This window comes from Microcebus murinus, unplaced genomic scaffold (assembly GCF_040939455.1).
Source record: "Microcebus murinus isolate Inina unplaced genomic scaffold, M.murinus_Inina_mat1.0 scaf051_hap2_Mmur4.0, whole genome shotgun sequence".
Lineage (NCBI taxonomy): Eukaryota > Metazoa > Chordata > Mammalia > Primates > Cheirogaleidae > Microcebus > Microcebus murinus.
Window position 1 is genome coordinate 38,962 of NW_027438997.1, and position 25,897 is coordinate 64,858.

Genomic DNA, 25,897 nt, shown 5'->3' on the forward strand with positions numbered 1-25,897 from the left:
TCGGGAAAGGCTTCCTTGCTGGGTGTGGAAATCTCCTATGCCTTCCCTCGCCTATTCTGTCAGCTTTCAAATTCTCTTTCAGTTGCCACCCTCACAGATGGATTAGGAAACTCTTTCCGGTGCACTCATTAGTGAAATGACCTCAAGGAAGCTGGAATCCAATATCTAATGGCCGATTTTTGGCGAGTCCACACGCCAGGGTGGTCGGGGTCCAATGCAGCCCCGGCCAGGCCCAGGCCCCTTGGACTGGGCCACAGGAGGACACAGAGGAGGGTCCCGGCCCCCACGGTAGCGGTGCCGGCAGTTCTCCAAGGGCTTGGGCGTTTTCCAGAGGTGGGAGATGGAGGGGACTGATTTCTTCAGCGCCCCACAAACCACGCCACCCCACCCCACCCCACCCATGGGACACATCCCCAGAGAGAGATGCCCCATACACTCGCTCCCCTCCCCCTTGCGCTGTGCCCCAGTCCTGGCCCGGGGGAATAGGCGGCAGCCCACCCACAGGGCGGGGGGAGGGGGGCACAGCTGAAAGCGGTTGTGGGGGAGGGCGGCCCCTGGCTGGGGTCAGAGGGCGAGCGCCGGGCGCGTGCGCAGTCAGCGGCGGCGACGCGCTGGGGGTGGGCGGCGGGTAGGTGAAGGAGGCCAGGCGGGGAGAGGAGGGGGGCTGGAAGGTCTCCACCTTGGCGAGTCCAGCCGTGGAGGCGCATCTTGTGTGAGTGTGAGTGAGTGTGAGTGTGTGTGTGTGTAGAGAGAGACAGCCCCCCGCCCCGCCCCGCCCCGCCCCGCCCCGCCCATCACCCCGGTCCCTCGGAGCCCGCCGGACCCGGCCGCCGGCGAACTCAACAGGCCCGGCCCGGCGCGGGGCCTGGGGCGGGAGGCGGCGGCGGGGAAGCGCAGAGAGGCTCGGCTTCTCGAGCGGGGCAGGGGCGCCCTCCGCCGTCTAGGGCCACACCACCCTGAACGCCCCCCATCTCCTCTGGTCTCGGAAGCTAAGCAGGGTCGGGCCTCGTTAGTACTTGGATGGGAGACCGCCCGGGAATCACGGGTGCCCTAGGCGGCGGCTTTTTTTTTTTTTTTTGCCTCTCGTTCTGTCCCCTTTCTGGGAGCGCGGCGGCGGCCCGGGGTGGGGGTCACCCCCACCCTCAGCGCCCGCCGCTGTGCCTGGCGCCCCAGCCCGCACCGTGGGGCCTCCTCTTGTCCCAAGCCGCGACACCGCCGCCACGCGGCAGCACGCGTGGCATCTGGACTGTCAGGTCTCAGACCAAAGGTCTGCTCTGTGGGAACCGACACGCTGGAGGAAACCTTGAGAGTCTGAGAGGGGAGGGAGTTCCAGAAGAAGGCCAGGATGTCATTTTGAGGGAGTATGTGACCAGAACTCGTCCCGTTGCTTTTGGGGTTCTACGGGCTCCACGTAGGAATCTTTGGTGGTGGCACCTGATGTTGGGGGATCCGGAGTCACACCCAGACCTGCTCCACAGGCCTCCTTTTACTTTTCTCTTCGGATTCATTATTTTTAAAAAGTGTCTCTTACCTCTATTATTGCATTTTCTTTTTTTTTTTTTTCTTTTTTTTTTTTTTTTTTGAGACAGAGTCTCACTTTGTTGTCCAGGCTAGAGTGAGTGCCGTGGCGTCACCCTAGCTCACAGCAACCTCAAACTCCTGGGCTCGAGTGATCCTTCTGCCTCAGCCTCCCGAGTAGCTGGGACTACAGGCATGCGCCACTATGCCCGGCTAATTTTTTTTATATATATATATATATCAGTTGGCCAATCAATTTCTTTCTATTTATAGTAGAGACGGGGTCTCGCTCTTGCTCAGGCTGGTTTTGAACTCCTGACCTTGAGCAATCCACCCGCCTCGGCCTCCCAAGAGCTAGGATTACAGGCGTGAGCCACCGCGCCCGGCCTCTATTATTGCATTTTCTTTTCTCTCTCTTTTCAAGCAGATGATGGGAGTACAAGTATTCAGGTGACATGTGTTGCCCGTGCCCCCCTCCCCCCTGTGTTCTTATTCATTTACCTCTCATGTTGTATACCTCCAGCGTATTGTGGGGGTACCAATGTTAAGGTCGGGTACGTTGCCCTCTCCCAGCCTCCCCCCTCGGGTCATTAGCTTCAAGTGCGCCCATGCCCCAGTCGGTGCGCACCCACCCCATTCCTAATGGATGTGTATGCCCATCCCCTCCCCCCACCCGCCCGACACCCACCCGAGGAAGGGGATTCCTCTCTGTCCACTTAGGTGTCCATCCGTTCGTACCAATTTGCCGGTGAGCGCGCTCACGTGGTGCTCGTGTGTCCATTCTTGGGATACTTGGCTTACTGGAACGGGTTCCAGCTCTGGCCAGGAGAACACGAGAGGTGCCCTCTCACCGCTGCTCCTCACAGCCGAATGGCACTCCGTGGTGTCCACGCGCCACATTTTATTAATGCACTCCTGGATGGATGGGCACTCGGGTGGCTTCCACATCTTTGCGATTGTGAATTGTGCCCTAACTGTAACCCTAACCCTTACCCAGCCCGTCTCCTCTGCCCCTGCCTGACTCGCTCCTCCCCGGCCAGGCCCGTCACTGTCCTGGGCCCCCGCCTGACCGGCTCCTTCCCGCCCGGCCTGTCACCGTCCTCTGCCCCTGCCTGACATGCTCCTTCCCGCCCGGCCTCTCACCGTCCTCGGCCCCTGCCTGACCGGCTGGCTCCTCCGTCGCCTGGGCCTTCCAAGGGCTTGGTGTGGACGCTGCTTCCAGGAAGCCCTCCAGAAACCCGGCAGCAGGGTGGCCGCAGCAGTCTCCAGCAGCCGTCCCTAAGGCGCTTGTGCGGGAGAACGTGCCCCCCCCCCCCGCTGTGCCCCCTCCCCCCCCCCCCCGCTGTGCCGTGGGGGGGCCCAGCCTGGTGTCTTGCCTGAGGCCCTGGGGCTGCCGCTCCCCGCAAGGGGAGAGCCCCGGAGGTGGGGACCGCCTCCTGATGGGGACGTACACGCAGCTCTCCACGTCGGATTCCGGGGCTCTCTGTCCTGCCCGAAGGCCCAGCTGGCCTGCGGGTCCTTAGAGTGGCAAAAACATCCGAAAACTGAGACTGAGGGTCCCGTGGGTGTCTGCACTTTTGTGCTGGGCACCCCAGGGAGGCCCGGGGGCTGGCTGGACAACGTGGTCTGCTGGGCGGGGGGTTTGGAGGAGCAACCGATGCCCTTTGCACTTTGGGTAGCAAGGGTCTGAGGTGTCTCTGAGCCCTGTGCCATGTCGGTGGAGGGGTGGGGGCGGGGGGTGGGGGGGAAGAGGAGGAGGAGGAGGTGGGAAGGGCCGGGGCCTGCAGTCCTGTTCCCGGGGTGGCACGGCAAGTGGCTTCTTCCACAGGCTGCTTGGCCTGGGCTCCCTGCACCTGGGCCTTTGGAGGACCGGCCCTGTGCTTGCCAACACTTCCTGCAGGGACCCAGAGCTGGGAGGTTGCGTCTCTCAGCCCTGGGTCGGGCAGAGCCCCAGCGGGCCATGCCCACAACCTCTCTCAGCACCGGTCCCCCAGAAGGCTCCTTTGGGACCAGGATTCTCTTGCGGTGACTCTAAGGTCTGGCCCCTGGATGGAGGGGCACCAGGAGTAGAGGAGCAGGAAGGGGAAGGGGGTGGCCATTCGAGGGGACACTTTGAGGCCAAGTCCCAGCTTCAGCCTGATCCTCCTGGGAACCCCGCTCTGAGACAAGGAGCCGGGCTTCGCATTCCCACAGCAGCCAGTCGTGGGCTGAGGACACCTGGGGCGTTGGGAACTCCCTGGCTTCTCCTTGGTTTAACATCTGGAGCTGCTTGGGAATTGTGCCGCCACACACACCCGAGTGCAGGTGTCTTCCGCACAGACTGCGGGCCTCGCTCTTCTGAATGCCGCTAGCTCGCCACCCACCCACGGGTGAACCTGGTCAGGGTGCTTTCTCTCGGGGGCAGACTCTGATCCGGGCGGGCTACCGGTGTCTCTGTTTGCTCGTTTCTTTCTTCCATTTCGGGAAAGGCTTCCTTGCTGGGTGTGGAAATCTCCTATGCCTTCCCTCGCCTATTCTGTCAGCTTTCAAATTCTCTTTCAGTTGCCACCCTCACAGATGGATTAGGAAACTCTTTCCGGTGCACTCATTAGTGAAATGACCTCAAGGAAGCTGGAATCCAATATCTAATGGCCGATTTTTGGCGAGTCCACACGCCAGGGTGGTCGGGGTCCAATGCAGCCCCGGCCAGGCCCAGGCCCCTTGGACTGGGCCACAGGAGGACACAGAGGAGGGTCCCGGCCCCCACGGTAGCGGTGCCGGCAGTTCTCCAAGGGCTTGGGCGTTTTCCAGAGGTGGGAGATGGAGGGGACTGATTTCTTCAGCGCCCCACAAACCACGCCACCCCACCCCACCCCACCCATGGGACACATCCCCAGAGAGAGATGCCCCATACACTCGCTCCCCTCCCCCTTGCGCTGTGCCCCAGTCCTGGCCCGGGGGAATAGGCGGCAGCCCACCCACAGGGCGGGGGGAGGGGGGCACAGCTGAAAGCGGTTGTGGGGGAGGGCGGCCCCTGGCTGGGGTCAGAGGGCGAGCGCCGGGCGCGTGCGCAGTCAGCGGCGGCGACGCGCTGGGGGTGGGCGGCGGGTAGGTGAAGGAGGCCAGGCGGGGAGAGGAGGGGGGCTGGAAGGTCTCCACCTTGGCGAGTCCAGCCGTGGAGGCGCATCTTGTGTGAGTGTGAGTGAGTGTGAGTGTGTGTGTGTGTAGAGAGAGACAGCCCCCCGCCCCGCCCCGCCCCGCCCCGCCCCGCCCATCACCCCGGTCCCTCGGAGCCCGCCGGACCCGGCCGCCGGCGAACTCAACAGGCCCGGCCCGGCGCGGGGCCTGGGGCGGGAGGCGGCGGCGGGGAAGCGCAGAGAGGCTCGGCTTCTCGAGCGGGGCAGGGGCGCCCTCCGCCGTCTAGGGCCACACCACCCTGAACGCCCCCCATCTCCTCTGGTCTCGGAAGCTAAGCAGGGTCGGGCCTCGTTAGTACTTGGATGGGAGACCGCCCGGGAATCACGGGTGCCCTAGGCGGCGGCTTTTTTTTTTTTTTTTGCCTCTCGTTCTGTCCCCTTTCTGGGAGCGCGGCGGCGGCCCGGGGTGGGGGTCACCCCCACCCTCAGCGCCCGCCGCTGTGCCTGGCGCCCCAGCCCGCACCGTGGGGCCTCCTCTTGTCCCAAGCCGCGACACCGCCGCCACGCGGCAGCACGCGTGGCATCTGGACTGTCAGGTCTCAGACCAAAGGTCTGCTCTGTGGGAACCGACACGCTGGAGGAAACCTTGAGAGTCTGAGAGGGGAGGGAGTTCCAGAAGAAGGCCAGGATGTCATTTTGAGGGAGTATGTGACCAGAACTCGTCCCGTTGCTTTTGGGGTTCTACGGGCTCCACGTAGGAATCTTTGGTGGTGGCACCTGATGTTGGGGGATCCGGAGTCACACCCAGACCTGCTCCACAGGCCTCCTTTTACTTTTCTCTTCGGATTCATTATTTTTAAAAAGTGTCTCTTACCTCTATTATTGCATTTTCTTTTTTTTTTTTTCTTTTTTTTTTTTTTTTTTGAGACAGAGTCTCACTTTGTTGTCCAGGCTAGAGTGAGTGCCGTGGCGTCACCCTAGCTCACAGCAACCTCAAACTCCTGGGCTCGAGTGATCCTTCTGCCTCAGCCTCCCGAGTAGCTGGGACTACAGGCATGCGCCACTATGCCCGGCTAATTTTTTTTATATATATATATATATCAGTTGGCCAATCAATTTCTTTCTATTTATAGTAGAGACGGGGTCTCGCTCTTGCTCAGGCTGGTTTTGAACTCCTGACCTTGAGCAATCCACCCGCCTCGGCCTCCCAAGAGCTAGGATTACAGGCGTGAGCCACCGCGCCCGGCCTCTATTATTGCATTTTCTTTTCTCTCTCTTTTCAAGCAGATGATGGGAGTACAAGTATTCAGGTGACATGTGTTGCCCGTGCCCCCCTCCCCCCTGTGTTCTTATTCATTTACCTCTCATGTTGTATACCTCCAGCGTATTGTGGGGGTACCAATGTTAAGGTCGGGTACGTTGCCCTCTCCCAGCCTCCCCCCTCGGGTCATTAGCTTCAAGTGCGCCCATGCCCCAGTCGGTGCGCACCCACCCCATTCCTAATGGATGTGTATGCCCATCCCCTCCCCCCACCCGCCCGACACCCACCCGAGGAAGGGGATTCCTCTCTGTCCACTTAGGTGTCCATCCGTTCGTACCAATTTGCCGGTGAGCGCGCTCACGTGGTGCTCGTGTGTCCATTCTTGGGATACTTGGCTTACTGGAACGGGTTCCAGCTCTGGCCAGGAGAACACGAGAGGTGCCCTCTCACCGCTGCTCCTCACAGCCGAATGGCACTCCGTGGTGTCCACGCGCCACATTTTATTAATGCACTCCTGGATGGATGGGCACTCGGGTGGCTTCCACATCTTTGCGATTGTGAATTGTGCCCTAACTGTAACCCTAACCCTTACCCAGCCCGTCTCCTCTGCCCCTGCCTGACTCGCTCCTCCCCGGCCAGGCCCGTCACTGTCCTGGGCCCCCGCCTGACCGGCTCCTTCCCGCCCGGCCTGTCACCGTCCTCTGCCCCTGCCTGACATGCTCCTTCCCGCCCGGCCTCTCACCGTCCTCGGCCCCTGCCTGACCGGCTGGCTCCTCCGTCGCCTGGGCCTTCCAAGGGCTTGGTGTGGACGCTGCTTCCAGGAAGCCCTCCAGAAACCCGGCAGCAGGGTGGCCGCAGCAGTCTCCAGCAGCCGTCCCTAAGGCGCTTGTGCGGGGGGAACGTGCCCCCCCGCTGTGCCCCCTCCCCCCCCCCCCCCGCTGTGCCGTGGGGGGGCCCAGCCTGGTGTCTTGCCTGAGGCCCTGGGGCTGCCGCTCCCCGCAAGGGGAGAGCCCCGGAGGTGGGGACCGCCTCCTGATGGGGACGTACACGCAGCTCTCCACGTCGGATTCCGGGGCTCTCTGTCCTGCCCGAAGGCCCAGCTGGCCTGCGGGTCCTTAGAGTGGCAAAAACATCCGAAAACTGAGACTGAGGGTCCCGTGGGTGTCTGCACTTTTGTGCTGGGCACCCCAGGGAGGCCCGGGGGCTGGCTGGACAACGTGGTCTGCTGGGCGGGGGGTTTGGAGGAGCAACCGATGCCCTTTGCACTTTGGGTAGCAAGGGTCTGAGGTGTCTCTGAGCCCTGTGCCATGTCGGTGGAGGGGTGGGGGCGGGGGGTGGGGGGGAAGAGGAGGAGGAGGAGGTGGGAAGGGCCGGGGCCTGCAGTCCTGTTCCCGGGGTGGCATGGCAAGTGGCTTCTTCCACAGGCTGCTTGGCCTGGGCTCCCTGCACCTGGGCCTTTGGAGGACCGGCCCTGTGCTTGCCAACACTTCCTGCAGGGACCCAGAGCTGGGAGGTTGCGTCTCTCAGCCCTGGGTCGGGCAGAGCCCCAGCGGGCCATGCCCACAACCTCTCTCAGCACCGGTCCCCCAGAAGGCTCCTTTGGGACCAGGATTCTCTTGCGGTGACTCTAAGGTCTGGCCCCTGGATGGAGGGGCACCAGGAGTAGAGGAGCAGGAAGGGGAAGGGGGTGGCCATTCGAGGGGACACTTTGAGGCCAAGTCCCAGCTTCAGCCTGATCCTCCTGGGAACCCCGCTCTGAGACAAGGAGCCGGGCTTCGCATTCCCACAGCAGCCAGTCGTGGGCTGAGGACACCTGGGGCGTTGGGAACTCCCTGGCTTCTCCTTGGTTTAACATCTGGAGCTGCTTGGGAATTGTGCCGCCACACACACCCGAGTGCAGGTGTCTTCCGCACAGACTGCGGGCCTCGCTCTTCTGAATGCCGCTAGCTCGCCACCCACCCACGGGTGAACCTGGTCAGGGTGCTTTCTCTCGGGGGCAGACTCTGATCCGGGCGGGCTACCGGTGTCTCTGTTTGCTCGTTTCTTTCTTCCATTTCGGGAAAGGCTTCCTTGCTGGGTGTGGAAATCTCCTATGCCTTCCCTCGCCTATTCTGTCAGCTTTCAAATTCTCTTTCAGTTGCCACCCTCACAGATGGATTAGGAAACTCTTTCCGGTGCACTCATTAGTGAAATGACCTCAAGGAAGCTGGAATCCAATATCTAATGGCCGATTTTTGGCGAGTCCACACGCCAGGGTGGTCGGGGTCCAATGCAGCCCCGGCCAGGCCCAGGCCCCTTGGACTGGGCCACAGGAGGACACAGAGGAGGGTCCCGGCCCCCACGGTAGCGGTGCCGGCAGTTCTCCAAGGGCTTGGGCGTTTTCCAGAGGTGGGAGATGGAGGGGACTGATTTCTTCAGCGCCCCACAAACCACGCCACCCCACCCCACCCCACCCATGGGACACATCCCCAGAGAGAGATGCCCCATACACTCGCTCCCCTCCCCCTTGCGCTGTGCCCCAGTCCTGGCCCGGGGGAATAGGCGGCAGCCCACCCACAGGGCGGGGGGAGGGGGGCACAGCTGAAAGCGGTTGTGGGGGAGGGCGGCCCCTGGCTGGGGTCAGAGGGCGAGCGCCGGGCGCGTGCGCAGTCAGCGGCGGCGACGCGCTGGGGGTGGGCGGCGGGTAGGTGAAGGAGGCCAGGCGGGGAGAGGAGGGGGGCTGGAAGGTCTCCACCTTGGCGAGTCCAGCCGTGGAGGCGCATCTTGTGTGAGTGTGAGTGAGTGTGAGTGTGTGTGTGTGTAGAGAGAGACAGCCCCCCGCCCCGCCCCGCCCCGCCCCGCCCCGCCCATCACCCCGGTCCCTCGGAGCCCGCCGGACCCGGCCGCCGGCGAACTCAACAGGCCCGGCCCGGCGCGGGGCCTGGGGCGGGAGGCGGCGGCGGGGAAGCGCAGAGAGGCTCGGCTTCTCGAGCGGGGCAGGGGCGCCCTCCGCCGTCTAGGGCCACACCACCCTGAACGCCCCCCATCTCCTCTGGTCTCGGAAGCTAAGCAGGGTCGGGCCTCGTTAGTACTTGGATGGGAGACCGCCCGGGAATCACGGGTGCCCTAGGCGGCGGCTTTTTTTTTTTTTTTTTGCCTCTCGTTCTGTCCCCTTTCTGGGAGCGCGGCGGCGGCCCGGGGTGGGGGTCACCCCCACCCTCAGCGCCCGCCGCTGTGCCTGGCGCCCCAGCCCGCACCGTGGGGCCTCCTCTTGTCCCAAGCCGCGACACCGCCGCCACGCGGCAGCACGCGTGGCATCTGGACTGTCAGGTCTCAGACCAAAGGTCTGCTCTGTGGGAACCGACACGCTGGAGGAAACCTTGAGAGTCTGAGAGGGGAGGGAGTTCCAGAAGAAGGCCAGGATGTCATTTTGAGGGAGTATGTGACCAGAACTCGTCCCGTTGCTTTTGGGGTTCTACGGGCTCCACGTAGGAATCTTTGGTGGTGGCACCTGATGTTGGGGGATCCGGAGTCACACCCAGACCTGCTCCACAGGCCTCCTTTTACTTTTCTCTTCGGATTCATTATTTTTAAAAAGTGTCTCTTACCTCTATTATTGCATTTTCTTTTTTTTTTTTTTCTTTTTTTTTTTTTTTTTTGAGACAGAGTCTCACTTTGTTGTCCAGGCTAGAGTGAGTGCCGTGGCGTCACCCTAGCTCACAGCAACCTCAAACTCCTGGGCTCGAGTGATCCTTCTGCCTCAGCCTCCCGAGTAGCTGGGACTACAGGCATGCGCCACTATGCCCGGCTAATTTTTTTTATATATATATATATATCAGTTGGCCAATCAATTTCTTTCTATTTATAGTAGAGACGGGGTCTCGCTCTTGCTCAGGCTGGTTTTGAACTCCTGACCTTGAGCAATCCACCCGCCTCGGCCTCCCAAGAGCTAGGATTACAGGCGTGAGCCACCGCGCCCGGCCTCTATTATTGCATTTTCTTTTCTCTCTCTTTTCAAGCAGATGATGGGAGTACAAGTATTCAGGTGACATGTGTTGCCCGTGCCCCCCTCCCCCCTGTGTTCTTATTCATTTACCTCTCATGTTGTATACCTCCAGCGTATTGTGGGGGTACCAATGTTAAGGTCGGGTACGTTGCCCTCTCCCAGCCTCCCCCCTCGGGTCATTAGCTTCAAGTGCGCCCATGCCCCAGTCGGTGCGCACCCACCCCATTCCTAATGGATGTGTATGCCCATCCCCTCCCCCCACCCGCCCGACACCCACCCGAGGAAGGGGATTCCTCTCTGTCCACTTAGGTGTCCATCCGTTCGTACCAATTTGCCGGTGAGCGCGCTCACGTGGTGCTCGTGTGTCCATTCTTGGGATACTTGGCTTACTGGAACGGGTTCCAGCTCTGGCCAGGAGAACACGAGAGGTGCCCTCTCACCGCTGCTCCTCACAGCCGAATGGCACTCCGTGGTGTCCACGCGCCACATTTTATTAATGCACTCCTGGATGGATGGGCACTCGGGTGGCTTCCACATCTTTGCGATTGTGAATTGTGCCCTAACTGTAACCCTAACCCTTACCCAGCCCGTCTCCTCTGCCCCTGCCTGACTCGCTCCTCCCCGGCCAGGCCCGTCACTGTCCTGGGCCCCCGCCTGACCGGCTCCTTCCCGCCCGGCCTGTCACCGTCCTCTGCCCCTGCCTGACATGCTCCTTCCCGCCCGGCCTCTCACCGTCCTCGGCCCCTGCCTGACCGGCTGGCTCCTCCGTCGCCTGGGCCTTCCAAGGGCTTGGTGTGGACGCTGCTTCCAGGAAGCCCTCCAGAAACCCGGCAGCAGGGTGGCCGCAGCAGTCTCCAGCAGCCGTCCCTAAGGCGCTTGTGCGGGGGAACGTGCCCCCCCGCTGTGCCCCCTCCCCCCCCCCCCGCTGTGCCGTGGGGGGGCCCAGCCTGGTGTCTTGCCTGAGGCCCTGGGGCTGCCGCTCCCCGCAAGGGGAGAGCCCCGGAGGTGGGGACCGCCTCCTGATGGGGACGTACACGCAGCTCTCCACGTCGGATTCCGGGGCTCTCTGTCCTGCCCGAAGGCCCAGCTGGCCTGCGGGTCCTTAGAGTGGCAAAAACATCTGAAAACTGAGACTGAGGGTCCCGTGGGTGTCTGCACTTTTGTGCTGGGCACCCCAGGGAGGCCCGGGGGCTGGCTGGACAACGTGGTCTGCTGGGCGGGGGGTTTGGAGGAGCAACCGATGCCCTTTGCACTTTGGGTAGCAAGGGTCTGAGGTGTCTCTGAGCCCTGTGCCATGTCGGTGGAGGGGTGGGGGCGGGGGGTGGGGGGGAAGAGGAGGAGGAGGAGGTGGGAAGGGCCGGGGCCTGCAGTCCTGTTCCCGGGGTGGCATGGCAAGTGGCTTCTTCCACAGGCTGCTTGGCCTGGGCTCCCTGCACCTGGGCCTTTGGAGGACCGGCCCTGTGCTTGCCAACACTTCCTGCAGGGACCCAGAGCTGGGAGGTTGCGTCTCTCAGCCCTGGGTCGGGCAGAGCCCCAGCGGGCCATGCCCACAACCTCTCTCAGCACCGGTCCCCCAGAAGGCTCCTTTGGGACCAGGATTCTCTTGCGGTGACTCTAAGGTCTGGCCCCTGGATGGAGGGGCACCAGGAGTAGAGGAGCAGGAAGGGGAAGGGGGTGGCCATTCGAGGGGACACTTTGAGGCCAAGTCCCAGCTTCAGCCTGATCCTCCTGGGAACCCCGCTCTGAGACAAGGAGCCGGGCTTCGCATTCCCACAGCAGCCAGTCGTGGGCTGAGGACACCTGGGGCGTTGGGAACTCCCTGGCTTCTCCTTGGTTTAACATCTGGAGCTGCTTGGGAATTGTGCCGCCACACACACCCGAGTGCAGGTGTCTTCCGCACAGACTGCGGGCCTCGCTCTTCTGAATGCCGCTAGCTCGCCACCCACCCACGGGTGAACCTGGTCAGGGTGCTTTCTCTCGGGGGCAGACTCTGATCCGGGCGGGCTACCGGTGTCTCTGTTTGCTCGTTTCTTTCTTCCATTTCGGGAAAGGCTTCCTTGCTGGGTGTGGAAATCTCCTATGCCTTCCCTCGCCTATTCTGTCAGCTTTCAAATTCTCTTTCAGTTGCCACCCTCACAGATGGATTAGGAAACTCTTTCCGGTGCACTCATTAGTGAAATGACCTCAAGGAAGCTGGAATCCAATATCTAATGGCCGATTTTTGGCGAGTCCACACGCCAGGGTGGTCGGGGTCCAATGCAGCCCCGGCCAGGCCCAGGCCCCTTGGACTGGGCCACAGGAGGACACAGAGGAGGGTCCCGGCCCCCACGGTAGCGGTGCCGGCAGTTCTCCAAGGGCTTGGGCGTTTTCCAGAGGTGGGAGATGGAGGGGACTGATTTCTTCAGCGCCCCACAAACCACGCCACCCCACCCCACCCCACCCATGGGACACATCCCCAGAGAGAGATGCCCCATACACTCGCTCCCCTCCCCCTTGCGCTGTGCCCCAGTCCTGGCCCGGGGGAATAGGCGGCAGCCCACCCACAGGGCGGGGGGAGGGGGGCACAGCTGAAAGCGGTTGTGGGGGAGGGCGGCCCCTGGCTGGGGTCAGAGGGCGAGCGCCGGGCGCGTGCGCAGTCAGCGGCGGCGACGCGCTGGGGGTGGGCGGCGGGTAGGTGAAGGAGGCCAGGCGGGGAGAGGAGGGGGGCTGGAAGGTCTCCACCTTGGCGAGTCCAGCCGTGGAGGCGCATCTTGTGTGAGTGTGAGTGAGTGTGAGTGTGTGTGTGTGTAGAGAGAGACAGCCCCCCGCCCCGCCCCGCCCCGCCCCGCCCCGCCCATCACCCCGGTCCCTCGGAGCCCGCCGGACCCGGCCGCCGGCGAACTCAACAGGCCCGGCCCGGCGCGGGGCCTGGGGCGGGAGGCGGCGGCGGGGAAGCGCAGAGAGGCTCGGCTTCTCGAGCGGGGCAGGGGCGCCCTCCGCCGTCTAGGGCCACACCACCCTGAACGCCCCCCATCTCCTCTGGTCTCGGAAGCTAAGCAGGGTCGGGCCTCGTTAGTACTTGGATGGGAGACCGCCCGGGAATCACGGGTGCCCTAGGCGGCGGCTTTTTTTTTTTTTTTTGCCTCTCGTTCTGTCCCCTTTCTGGGAGCGCGGCGGCGGCCCGGGGTGGGGGTCACCCCCACCCTCAGCGCCCGCCGCTGTGCCTGGCGCCCCAGCCCGCACCGTGGGGCCTCCTCTTGTCCCAAGCCGCGACACCGCCGCCACGCGGCAGCACGCGTGGCATCTGGACTGTCAGGTCTCAGACCAAAGGTCTGCTCTGTGGGAACCGACACGCTGGAGGAAACCTTGAGAGTCTGAGAGGGGAGGGAGTTCCAGAAGAAGGCCAGGATGTCATTTTGAGGGAGTATGTGACCAGAACTCGTCCCGTTGCTTTTGGGGTTCTACGGGCTCCACGTAGGAATCTTTGGTGGTGGCACCTGATGTTGGGGGATCCGGAGTCACACCCAGACCTGCTCCACAGGCCTCCTTTTACTTTTCTCTTCGGATTCATTATTTTTAAAAAGTGTCTCTTACCTCTATTATTGCATTTTCTTTTTTTTTTTTTTCTTTTTTTTTTTTTTTTTTGAGACAGAGTCTCACTTTGTTGTCCAGGCTAGAGTGAGTGCCGTGGCGTCACCCTAGCTCACAGCAACCTCAAACTCCTGGGCTCGAGTGATCCTTCTGCCTCAGCCTCCCGAGTAGCTGGGACTACAGGCATGCGCCACTATGCCCGGCTAATTTTTTTTATATATATATATATATCAGTTGGCCAATCAATTTCTTTCTATTTATAGTAGAGACGGGGTCTCGCTCTTGCTCAGGCTGGTTTTGAACTCCTGACCTTGAGCAATCCACCCGCCTCGGCCTCCCAAGAGCTAGGATTACAGGCGTGAGCCACCGCGCCCGGCCTCTATTATTGCATTTTCTTTTCTCTCTCTTTTCAAGCAGATGATGGGAGTACAAGTATTCAGGTGACATGTGTTGCCCGTGCCCCCCTCCCCCCTGTGTTCTTATTCATTTACCTCTCATGTTGTATACCTCCAGCGTATTGTGGGGGTACCAATGTTAAGGTCGGGTACGTTGCCCTCTCCCAGCCTCCCCCCTCGGGTCATTAGCTTCAAGTGCGCCCATGCCCCAGTCGGTGCGCACCCACCCCATTCCTAATGGATGTGTATGCCCATCCCCTCCCCCCACCCGCCCGACACCCACCCGAGGAAGGGGATTCCTCTCTGTCCACTTAGGTGTCCATCCGTTCGTACCAATTTGCCGGTGAGCGCGCTCACGTGGTGCTCGTGTGTCCATTCTTGGGATACTTGGCTTACTGGAACGGGTTCCAGCTCTGGCCAGGAGAACACGAGAGGTGCCCTCTCACCGCTGCTCCTCACAGCCGAATGGCACTCCGTGGTGTCCACGCGCCACATTTTATTAATGCACTCCTGGATGGATGGGCACTCGGGTGGCTTCCACATCTTTGCGATTGTGAATTGTGCCCTAACTGTAACCCTAACCCTTACCCAGCCCGTCTCCTCTGCCCCTGCCTGACTCGCTCCTCCCCGGCCAGGCCCGTCACTGTCCTGGGCCCCCGCCTGACCGGCTCCTTCCCGCCCGGCCTGTCACCGTCCTCTGCCCCTGCCTGACATGCTCCTTCCCGCCCGGCCTCTCACCGTCCTCGGCCCCTGCCTGACCGGCTGGCTCCTCCGTCGCCTGGGCCTTCCAAGGGCTTGGTGTGGACGCTGCTTCCAGGAAGCCCTCCAGAAACCCGGCAGCAGGGTGGCCGCAGCAGTCTCCAGCAGCCGTCCCTAAGGCGCTTGTGCGGGGGAACGTGCCCCCCCGCTGTGCCCCCTCCCCCCCCCCCCCCGCTGTGCCGTGGGGGGGCCCAGCCTGGTGTCTTGCCTGAGGCCCTGGGGCTGCCGCTCCCCGCAAGGGGAGAGCCCCGGAGGTGGGGACCGCCTCCTGATGGGGACGTACACGCAGCTCTCCACGTCGGATTCCGGGGCTCTCTGTCCTGCCCGAAGGCCCAGCTGGCCTGCGGGTCCTTAGAGTGGCAAAAACATCCGAAAACTGAGACTGAGGGTCCCGTGGGTGTCTGCACTTTTGTGCTGGGCACCCCAGGGAGGCCCGGGGGCTGGCTGGACAACGTGGTCTGCTGGGCGGGGGGTTTGGAGGAGCAACCGATGCCCTTTGCACTTTGGGTAGCAAGGGTCTGAGGTGTCTCTGAGCCCTGTGCCATGTCGGTGGAGGGGTGGGGGCGGGGGGTGGGGGGGAAGAGGAGGAGGAGGAGGTGGGAAGGGCCGGGGCCTGCAGTCCTGTTCCCGGGGTGGCACGGCAAGTGGCTTCTTCCACAGGCTGCTTGGCCTGGGCTCCCTGCACCTGGGCCTTTGGAGGACCGGCCCTGTGCTTGCCAACACTTCCTGCAGGGACCCAGAGCTGGGAGGTTGCGTCTCTCAGCCCTGGGTCGGGCAGAGCCCCAGCGGGCCATGCCCACAACCTCTCTCAGCACCGGTCCCCCAGAAGGCTCCTTTGGGACCAGGATTCTCTTGCGGTGACTCTAAGGTCTGGCCCCTGGATGGAGGGGCACCAGGAGTAGAGGAGCAGGAAGGGGAAGGGGGTGGCCATTCGAGGGGACACTTTGAGGCCAAGTCCCAGCTTCAGCCTGATCCTCCTGGGAACCCCGCTCTGAGACAAGGAGCCGGGCTTCGCATTCCCACAGCAGCCAGTCGTGGGCTGAGGACACCTGGGGCGTTGGGAACTCCCTGGCTTCTCCTTGGTTTAACATCTGGAGCTGCTTGGGAATTGTGCCGCCACACACACCCGAGTGCAGGTGTCTTCCGCACAGACTGCGGGCCTCGCTCTTCTGAATGCCGCTAGCTCGCCACCCACCCACGGGTGAACCTGGTCAGGGTGCTTTCTCTCGGGGGCAGACTCTGATCCGGGCGGGCTACCGGTGTCTCTGTTTGCTCGTTTCTTTCTTCCATTTCGGGAAAGGCTTCCTTGCTGGGTGTGGAAATCTCCTATGCCTTCCCTCGCCTATTCTGTCAGCTTTCAAATTCTCTTTCAGTTGCCACCCTCACAGATGGATTAGGAAACTCTTTCCGGTGCACTCATTAGTGAAATGACCTCAAGGAAGCTGGAATCCAATATCTAATGGCCGATTTTTGGCGAGTCCACACGCCAGGGTGGTCGGGGTCCAATGCAGCCCCGGCCAGGCCCAGGCCCCTTGGACTGGGCCACAGGAGGACACAGAGGAGGGTCCCGGCCCCCACGGTAGCGGTGCCGGCAGTTCTCCAAGGGCTTGGGCGTTTTCCAGAGGTGGGAGATGGAGGGGACTGATTTCTTCAGCGCCCCACAAACCACGCCACCCCACCCCACCCCACCCATGGGACACATCCCCAGAGAGAGATGCCCCATACACTCGCTCCCCTCCCCCTTGCGCTGTGCCCCAGTCCTGGCCCGGGGGAATAGGCGGCAGCCCACCCACAGGGCGGGGGGAGGGGGGCACAGCTGAAAGCGGTTGTGGGGGAGGGCGGCCCCTGGCTGGGGTCAGAGGGCGAGCGCCGGGCGCGTGCGCAGTCAGCGGCGGCGACGCGCTGGGGGTGGGCGGCGGGTAGGTGAAGGAGGCCAGGCGGGGAGAGGAGGGGGGCTGGAAGGTCTCCACCTTGGCGAGTCCAGCCGTGGAGGCGCATCTTGTGTGAGTGTGAGTGAGTGTGAGTGTGTGTGTGTGTAGAGAGAGACAGCCCCCCGCCCCGCCCCGCCCCGCCCCGCCCCGCCCATCACCCCGGTCCCTCGGAGCCCGCCGGACCCGGCCGCCGGCGAACTCAACAGGCCCGGCCCGGCGCGGGGCCTGGGGCGGGAGGCGGCGGCGGGGAAGCGCAGAGAGGCTCGGCTTCTCGAGCGGGGCAGGGGCGCCCTCCGCCGTCTAGGGCCACACCACCCTGAACGCCCCCCATCTCCTCTGGTCTCGGAAGCTAAGCAGGGTCGGGCCTCGTTAGTACTTGGATGGGAGACCGCCCGGGAATCACGGGTGCCCTAGGCGGCGGCTTTTTTTTTTTTTTTTGCCTCTCGTTCTGTCCCCTTTCTGGGAGCGCGGCGGCGGCCCGGGGTGGGGGTCACCCCCACCCTCAGCGCCCGCCGCTGTGCCTGGCGCCCCAGCCCGCACCGTGGGGCCTCCTCTTGTCCCAAGCCGCGACACCGCCGCCACGCGGCAGCACGCGTGGCATCTGGACTGTCAGGTCTCAGACCAAAGGTCTGCTCTGTGGGAACCGACACGCTGGAGGAAACCTTGAGAGTCTGAGAGGGGAGGGAGTTCCAGAAGAAGGCCAGGATGTCATTTTGAGGGAGTATGTGACCAGAACTCGTCCCGTTGCTTTTGGGGTTCTACGGGCTCCACGTAGGAATCTTTGGTGGTGGCACCTGATGTTGGGGGATCCGGAGTCACACCCAGACCTGCTCCACAGGCCTCCTTTTACTTTTCTCTTCGGATTCATTATTTTTAAAAAGTGTCTCTTACCTCTATTATTGCATTTTCTTTTTTTTTTTTTTCTTTTTTTTTTTTTTTTTTGAGACAGAGTCTCACTTTGTTGTCCAGGCTAGAGTGAGTGCCGTGGCGTCACCCTAGCTCACAGCAACCTCAAACTCCTGGGCTCGAGTGATCCTTCTGCCTCAGCCTCCCGAGTAGCTGGGACTACAGGCATGCGCCACTATGCCCGGCTAATTTTTTTTATATATATATATATATCAGTTGGCCAATCAATTTCTTTCTATTTATAGTAGAGACGGGGTCTCGCTCTTGCTCAGGCTGGTTTTGAACTCCTGACCTTGAGCAATCCACCCGCCTCGGCCTCCCAAGAGCTAGGATTACAGGCGTGAGCCACCGCGCCCGGCCTCTATTATTGCATTTTCTTTTCTCTCTCTTTTCAAGCAGATGATGGGAGTACAAGTATTCAGGTGACATGTGTTGCCCGTGCCCCCCTCCCCCCTGTGTTCTTATTCATTTACCTCTCATGTTGTATACCTCCAGCGTATTGTGGGGGTACCAATGTTAAGGTCGGGTACGTTGCCCTCTCCCAGCCTCCCCCCTCGGGTCATTAGCTTCAAGTGCGCCCATGCCCCAGTCGGTGCGCACCCACCCCATTCCTAATGGATGTGTATGCCCATCCCCTCCCCCCACCCGCCCGACACCCACCCGAGGAAGGGGATTCCTCTCTGTCCACTTAGGTGTCCATCCGTTCGTACCAATTTGCCGGTGAGCGCGCTCACGTGGTGCTCGTGTGTCCATTCTTGGGATACTTGGCTTACTGGAACGGGTTCCAGCTCTGGCCAGGAGAACACGAGAGGTGCCCTCTCACCGCTGCTCCTCACAGCCGAATGGCACTCCGTGGTGTCCACGCGCCACATTTTATTAATGCACTCCTGGATGGATGGGCACTCGGGTGGCTTCCACATCTTTGCGATTGTGAATTGTGCCCTAACTGTAACCCTAACCCTTACCCAGCCCGTCTCCTCTGCCCCTGCCTGACTCGCTCCTCCCCGGCCAGGCCCGTCACTGTCCTGGGCCCCCGCCTGACCGGCTCCTTCCCGCCCGGCCTGTCACCGTCCTCTGCCCCTGCCTGACATGCTCCTTCCCGCCCGGCCTCTCACCGTCCTCGGCCCCTGCCTGACCGGCTGGCTCCTCCGTCGCCTGGGCCTTCCAAGGGCTTGGTGTGGACGCTGCTTCCAGGAAGCCCTCCAGAAACCCGGCAGCAGGGTGGCCGCAGCAGTCTCCAGCAGCCGTCCCTAAGGCGCTTGTGCGGGGGAACGTGCCCCCCCCCGCTGTGCCCCCTCCCCCCCCCCCCCCGCTGTGCCGTGGGGGGGCCCAGCCTGGTGTCTTGCCTGAGGCCCTGGGGCTGCCGCTCCCCGCAAGGGGAGAGCCCCGGAGGTGGGGACCGCCTCCTGATGGGGACGTACACGCAGCTCTCCACGTCGGATTCCGGGGCTCTCTGTCCTGCCCGAAGGCCCAGCTGGCCTGCGGGTCCTTAGAGTGGCAAAAACATCCGAAAACTGAGACTGAGGGTCCCGTGGGTGTCTGCACTTTTGTGCTGGGCACCCCAGGGAGGCCCGGGGGCTGGCTGGACAACGTGGTCTGCTGGGCGGGGGGTTTGGAGGAGCAACCGATGCCCTTTGCACTTTGGGTAGCAAGGGTCTGAGGTGTCTCTGAGCCCTGTGCCATGTCGGTGGAGGGGTGGGGGCGGGGGGTGGGGGGGAAGAGGAGGAGGAGGAGGTGGGAAGGGCCGGGGCCTGCAGTCCTGTTCCCGGGGTGGCACGGCAAGTGGCTTCTTCCACAGGCTGCTTGGCCTGGGCTCCCTGCACCTGGGCCTTTGGAGGACCGGCCCTGTGCTTGCCAACACTTCCTGCAGGGACCCAGAGCTGGGAGGTTGCGTCTCTCAGCCCTGGGTCGGGCAGAGCCCCAGCGGGCCATGCCCACAACCTCTCTCAGCACCGGTCCCCCAGAAGGCTCCTTTGGGACCAGGATTCTCTTGCGGTGACTCTAAGGTCTGGCCCCTGGATGGAGGGGCACCAGGAGTAGAGGAGCAGGAAGGGGAAGGGGGTGGCCATTCGAGGGGACACTTTGAGGCCAAGTCCCAGCTTCAGCCTGATCCTCCTGGGAACCCCGCTCTGAGACAAGGAGCCGGGCTTCGCATTCCCACAGCAGCCAGTCGTGGGCTGAGGACACCTGGGGCGTTGGGAACTCCCTGGCTTCTCCTTGGTTTAACATCTGGAGCTGCTTGGGAATTGTGCCGCCACACACACCCGAGTGCAGGTGTCTTCCGCACAGACTGCGGGCCTCGCTCTTCTGAATGCCGCTAGCTCGCCACCCACCCACGGGTGAACCTGGTCAGGGTGCTTTCTCTCGGGGGCAGACTCTGATCCGGGCGGGCTACCGGTGTCTCTGTTTGCTCGTTTCTTTCTTCCATTTCGGGAAAGGCTTCCTTGCTGGGTGTGGAAATCTCCTATGCCTTCCCTCGCCTATTCTGTCAGCTTTCAAATTCTCTTTCAGTTGCCACCCTCACAGATGGATTAGGAAACTCTTTCCGGTGCACTCATTAGTGAAATGACCTCAAGGAAGCTGGAATCCAATATCTAATGGCCGATTTTTGGCGAGTCCACACGCCAGGGTGGTCGGGGTCCAATGCAGCCCCGGCCAGGCCCAGGCCCCTTGGACTGGGCCACAGGAGGACACAGAGGAGGGTCCCGGCCCCCACGGTAGCGGTGCCGGCAGTTCTCCAAGGGCTTGGGCGTTTTCCAGAGGTGGGAGATGGAGGGGACTGATTTCTTCAGCGCCCCACAAACCACGCCACCCCACCCCACCCCACCCATGGGACACATCCCCAGAGAGAGATGCCCCATACACTCGCTCCCCTCCCCCTTGCGCTGTGCCCCAGTCCTGGCCCGGGGGAATAGGCGGCAGCCCACCCACAGGGCGGGGGGAGGGGGGCACAGCTGAAAGCGGTTGTGGGGGAGGGCGGCCCCTGGCTGGGGTCAGAGGGCGAGCGCCGGGCGCGTGCGCAGTCAGCGGCGGCGACGCGCTGGGGGTGGGCGGCGGGTAGGTGAAGGAGGCCAGGCGGGGAGAGGAGGGGGGCTGGAAGGTCTCCACCTTGGCGAGTCCAGCCGTGGAGGCGCATCTTGTGTGAGTGTGAGTGAGTGTGAGTGTGTGTGTGTGTAGAGAGAGACAGCCCCCCGCCCCGCCCCGCCCCGCCCCGCCCCGCCCATCACCCCGGTCCCTCGGAGCCCGCCGGACCCGGCCGCCGGCGAACTCAACAGGCCCGGCCCGGCGCGGGGCCTGGGGCGGGAGGCGGCGGCGGGGAAGCGCAGAGAGGCTCGGCTTCTCGAGCGGGGCAGGGGCGCCCTCCGCCGTCTAGGGCCACACCACCCTGAACGCCCCCCATCTCCTCTGGTCTCGGAAGCTAAGCAGGGTCGGGCCTCGTTAGTACTTGGATGGGAGACCGCCCGGGAATCACGGGTGCCCTAGGCGGCGGCTTTTTTTTTTTTTTTTGCCTCTCGTTCTGTCCCCTTTCTGGGAGCGCGGCGGCGGCCCGGGGTGGGGGTCACCCCCACCCTCAGCGCCCGCCGCTGTGCCTGGCGCCCCAGCCCGCACCGTGGGGCCTCCTCTTGTCCCAAGCCGCGACACCGCCGCCACGCGGCAGCACGCGTGGCATCTGGACTGTCAGGTCTCAGACCAAAGGTCTGCTCTGTGGGAACCGACACGCTGGAGGAAACCTTGAGAGTCTGAGAGGGGAGGGAGTTCCAGAAGAAGGCCAGGATGTCATTTTGAGGGAGTATGTGACCAGAACTCGTCCCGTTGCTTTTGGGGTTCTACGGGCTCCACGTAGGAATCTTTGGTGGTGGCACCTGATGTTGGGGGATCCGGAGTCACACCCAGACCTGCTCCACAGGCCTCCTTTTACTTTTCTCTTCGGATTCATTATTTTTAAAAAGTGTCTCTTACCTCTATTATTGCATTTTCTTTTTTTTTTTTTTCTTTTTTTTTTTTTTTTTTGAGACAGAGTCTCACTTTGTTGTCCAGGCTAGAGTGAGTGCCGTGGCGTCACCCTAGCTCACAGCAACCTCAAACTCCTGGGCTCGAGTGATCCTTCTGCCTCAGCCTCCCGAGTAGCTGGGACTACAGGCATGCGCCACTATGCCCGGCTAATTTTTTTTATATATATATATATATCAGTTGGCCAATCAATTTCTTTCTATTTATAGTAGAGACGGGGTCTCGCTCTTGCTCAGGCTGGTTTTGAACTCCTGACCTTGAGCAATCCACCCGCCTCGGCCTCCCAAGAGCTAGGATTACAGGCGTGAGCCACCGCGCCCGGCCTCTATTATTGCATTTTCTTTTCTCTCTCTTTTCAAGCAGATGATGGGAGTACAAGTATTCAGGTGACATGTGTTGCCCGTGCCCCCCTCCCCCCTGTGTTCTTATTCATTTACCTCTCATGTTGTATACCTCCAGCGTATTGTGGGGGTACCAATGTTAAGGTCGGGTACGTTGCCCTCTCCCAGCCTCCCCCCTCGGGTCATTAGCTTCAAGTGCGCCCATGCCCCAGTCGGTGCGCACCCACCCCATTCCTAATGGATGTGTATGCCCATCCCCTCCCCCCACCCGCCCGACACCCACCCGAGGAAGGGGATTCCTCTCTGTCCACTTAGGTGTCCATCCGTTCGTACCAATTTGCCGGTGAGCGCGCTCACGTGGTGCTCGTGTGTCCATTCTTGGGATACTTGGCTTACTGGAACGGGTTCCAGCTCTGGCCAGGAGAACACGAGAGGTGCCCTCTCACCGCTGCTCCTCACAGCCGAATGGCACTCCGTGGTGTCCACGCGCCACATTTTATTAATGCACTCCTGGATGGATGGGCACTCGGGTGGCTTCCACATCTTTGCGATTGTGAATTGTGCCCTAACTGTAACCCTAACCCTTACCCAGCCCGTCTCCTCTGCCCCTGCCTGACTCGCTCCTCCCCGGCCAGGCCCGTCACTGTCCTGGGCCCCCGCCTGACCGGCTCCTTCCCGCCCGGCCTGTCACCGTCCTCTGCCCCTGCCTGACATGCTCCTTCCCGCCCGGCCTCTCACCGTCCTCGGCCCCTGCCTGACCGGCTGGCTCCTCCGTCGCCTGGGCCTTCCAAGGGCTTGGTGTGGACGCTGCTTCCAGGAAGCCCTCCAGAAACCCGGCAGCAGGGTGGCCGCAGCAGTCTCCAGCAGCCGTCCCTAAGGCGCTTGTGCGGGGGAACGTGCCCCCCCCCGCTGTGCCCCCTCCCCCCCCCCCCCCGCTGTGCCGTGGGGGGGCCCAGCCTGGTGTCTTGCCTGAGGCCCTGGGGCTGCCGCTCCCCGCAAGGGGAGAGCCCCGGAGGTGGGGACCGCCTCCTGATGGGGACGTACACGCAGCTCTCCACGTCGGATTCCGGGGCTCTCTGTCCTGCCCGAAGGCCCAGCTGGCCTGCGGGTCCTTAGAGTGGCAAAAACATCCGAAAACTGAGACTGAGGGTCCCGTGGGTGTCTGCACTTTTGTGCTGGGCACCCCAGGGAGGCCCGGGGGCTGGCTGGACAACGTGGTCTGCTGGGCGGGGGGTTTGGAGGAGCAACCGATGCCCTTTGCACTTTGGGTAGCAAGGGTCTGAGGTGTCTCTGAGCCCTGTGCCATGTCGGTGGAGGGGTGGGGGCGGGGGGTGGGGGGGAAGAGGAGGAGGAGGAGGTGGGAAGGGCCGGGGCCTGCAGTCCTGTTCCCGGGGTGGCACGGCAAGTGGCTTCTTCCACAGGCTGCTTGGCCTGGGCTCCCTGCACCTGGGCCTTTGGAGGACCGGCCCTGTGCTTGCCAACACTTCCTGCAGGGACCCAGAGCTGGGAGGTTGCGTCTCTCAGCCCTGGGTCGGGCAGAGCCCCAGCGGGCCATGCCCACAACCTCTCTCAGCACCGGTCCCCCAGAAGGCTCCTTTGGGACCAGGATTCTCTTGCGGTGACTCTAAGGTCTGGCCCCTGGATGGAGGGGCACCAGGAGTAGAGGAGCAGGAAGGGGAAGGGGGTGGCCATTCGAGGGGACACTTTGAGGCCAAGTCCCAGCTTCAGCCTGATCCTCCTGGGAACCCCGCTCTGAGACAAGGAGCCGGGCTTCGCATTCCCACAGCAGCCAGTCGTGGGCTGAGGACACCTGGGGCGTTGGGAACTCCCTGGCTTCTCCTTGGTTTAACATCTGGAGCTGCTTGGGAATTGTGCCGCCACACACACCCGAGTGCAGGTGTCTTCCGCACAGACTGCGGGCCTCGCTCTTCTGAATGCCGCTAGCTCGCCACCCACCCACGGGTGAACCTGGTCAGGGTGCTTTCTCTCGGGGGCAGACTCTGATCCGGGCGGGCTACCGGTGTCTCTGTTTGCTCGTTTCTTTCTTCCATTTCGGGAAAGGCTTCCTTGCTGGGTGTGGAAATCTCCTATGCCTTCCCTCGCCTATTCTGTCAGCTTTCAAATTCTCTTTCAGTTGCCACCCTCACAGATGGATTAGGAAACTCTTTCCGGTGCACTCATTAGTGAAATGACCTCAAGGAAGCTGGAATCCAATATCTAATGGCCGATTTTTGGCGAGTCCACACGCCAGGGTGGTCGGGGTCCAATGCAGCCCCGGCCAGGCCCAGGCCCCTTGGACTGGGCCACAGGAGGACACAGAGGAGGGTCCCGGCCCCCACGGTAGCGGTGCCGGCAGTTCTCCAAGGGCTTGGGCGTTTTCCAGAGGTGGGAGATGGAGGGGACTGATTTCTTCAGCGCCCCACAAACCACGCCACCCCACCCCACCCCACCCATGGGACACATCCCCAGAGAGAGATGCCCCATACACTCGCTCCCCTCCCCCTTGCGCTGTGCCCCAGTCCTGGCCCGGGGGAATAGGCGGCAGCCCACCCACAGGGCGGGGGGAGGGGGGCACAGCTGAAAGCGGTTGTGGGGGAGGGCGGCCCCTGGCTGGGGTCAGAGGGCGAGCGCCGGGCGCGTGCGCAGTCAGCGGCGGCGACGCGCTGGGGGTGGGCGGCGGGTAGGTGAAGGAGGCCAGGCGGGGAGAGGAGGGGGGCTGGAAGGTCTCCACCTTGGCGAGTCCAGCCGTGGAGGCGCATCTTGTGTGAGTGTGAGTGAGTGTGAGTGTGTGTGTGTGTAGAGAGAGACAGCCCCCCGCCCCGCCCCGCCCCGCCCCGCCCCGCCCATCACCCCGGTCCCTCGGAGCCCGCCGGACCCGGCCGCCGGCGAACTCAACAGGCCCGGCCCGGCGCGGGGCCTGGGGCGGGAGGCGGCGGCGGGGAAGCGCAGAGAGGCTCGGCTTCTCGAGCGGGGCAGGGGCGCCCTCCGCCGTCTAGGGCCACACCACCCTGAACGCCCCCCATCTCCTCTGGTCTCGGAAGCTAAGCAGGGTCGGGCCTCGTTAGTACTTGGATGGGAGACCGCCCGGGAATCACGGGTGCCCTAGGCGGCGGCTTTTTTTTTTTTTTTTGCCTCTCGTTCTGTCCCCTTTCTGGGAGCGCGGCGGCGGCCCGGGGTGGGGGTCACCCCCACCCTCAGCGCCCGCCGCTGTGCCTGGCGCCCCAGCCCGCACCGTGGGGCCTCCTCTTGTCCCAAGCCGCGACACCGCCGCCACGCGGCAGCACGCGTGGCATCTGGACTGTCAGGTCTCAGACCAAAGGTCTGCTCTGTGGGAACCGACACGCTGGAGGAAACCTTGAGAGTCTGAGAGGGGAGGGAGTTCCAGAAGAAGGCCAGGATGTCATTTTGAGGGAGTATGTGACCAGAACTCGTCCCGTTGCTTTTGGGGTTCTACGGGCTCCACGTAGGAATCTTTGGTGGTGGCACCTGATGTTGGGGGATCCGGAGTCACACCCAGACCTGCTCCACAGGCCTCCTTTTACTTTTCTCTTCGGATTCATTATTTTTAAAAAGTGTCTCTTACCTCTATTATTGCATTTTCTTTTTTTTTTTTTTCTTTTTTTTTTTTTTTTTTGAGACAGAGTCTCACTTTGTTGTCCAGGCTAGAGTGAGTGCCGTGGCGTCACCCTAGCTCACAGCAACCTCAAACTCCTGGGCTCGAGTGATCCTTCTGCCTCAGCCTCCCGAGTAGCTGGGACTACAGGCATGCGCCACTATGCCCGGCTAATTTTTTTTATATATATATATATATCAGTTGGCCAATCAATTTCTTTCTATTTATAGTAGAGACGGGGTCTCGCTCTTGCTCAGGCTGGTTTTGAACTCCTGACCTTGAGCAATCCACCCGCCTCGGCCTCCCAAGAGCTAGGATTACAGGCGTGAGCCACCGCGCCCGGCCTCTATTATTGCATTTTCTTTTCTCTCTCTTTTCAAGCAGATGATGGGAGTACAAGTATTCAGGTGACATGTGTTGCCCGTGCCCCCCTCCCCCCTGTGTTCTTATTCATTTACCTCTCATGTTGTATACCTCCAGCGTATTGTGGG

At 62.3% G+C, this 25,897-nt stretch overlaps 7 pseudogenes; all 7 read left to right on the plus strand.

Annotated features, from left to right (window-relative positions):
• Positions 1-938: 938 nt before the first annotated feature.
• LOC142869004 (uncharacterized) lies at positions 939-1,057 on the plus strand (annotated as a pseudogene).
• A 3,858-nt stretch (positions 1,058-4,915) lies between these two features.
• LOC142869005 (uncharacterized) lies at positions 4,916-5,034 on the plus strand (annotated as a pseudogene).
• Positions 5,035-8,888: 3,854 nt separating this feature from the next.
• LOC142869006 (uncharacterized) lies at positions 8,889-9,007 on the plus strand (annotated as a pseudogene).
• Positions 9,008-12,860: 3,853 nt separating this feature from the next.
• LOC142869007 (uncharacterized) lies at positions 12,861-12,979 on the plus strand (annotated as a pseudogene).
• Positions 12,980-16,833: 3,854 nt separating this feature from the next.
• Positions 16,834-16,952, plus strand: LOC142869008 (uncharacterized; annotated as a pseudogene).
• Positions 16,953-20,808: 3,856 nt separating this feature from the next.
• Positions 20,809-20,927, plus strand: LOC142869010 (uncharacterized; annotated as a pseudogene).
• Positions 20,928-24,783: 3,856 nt separating this feature from the next.
• On the plus strand, positions 24,784-24,902 carry LOC142869011 (uncharacterized; annotated as a pseudogene).
• The last annotated feature ends 995 nt before the right edge of the window (positions 24,903-25,897 follow it).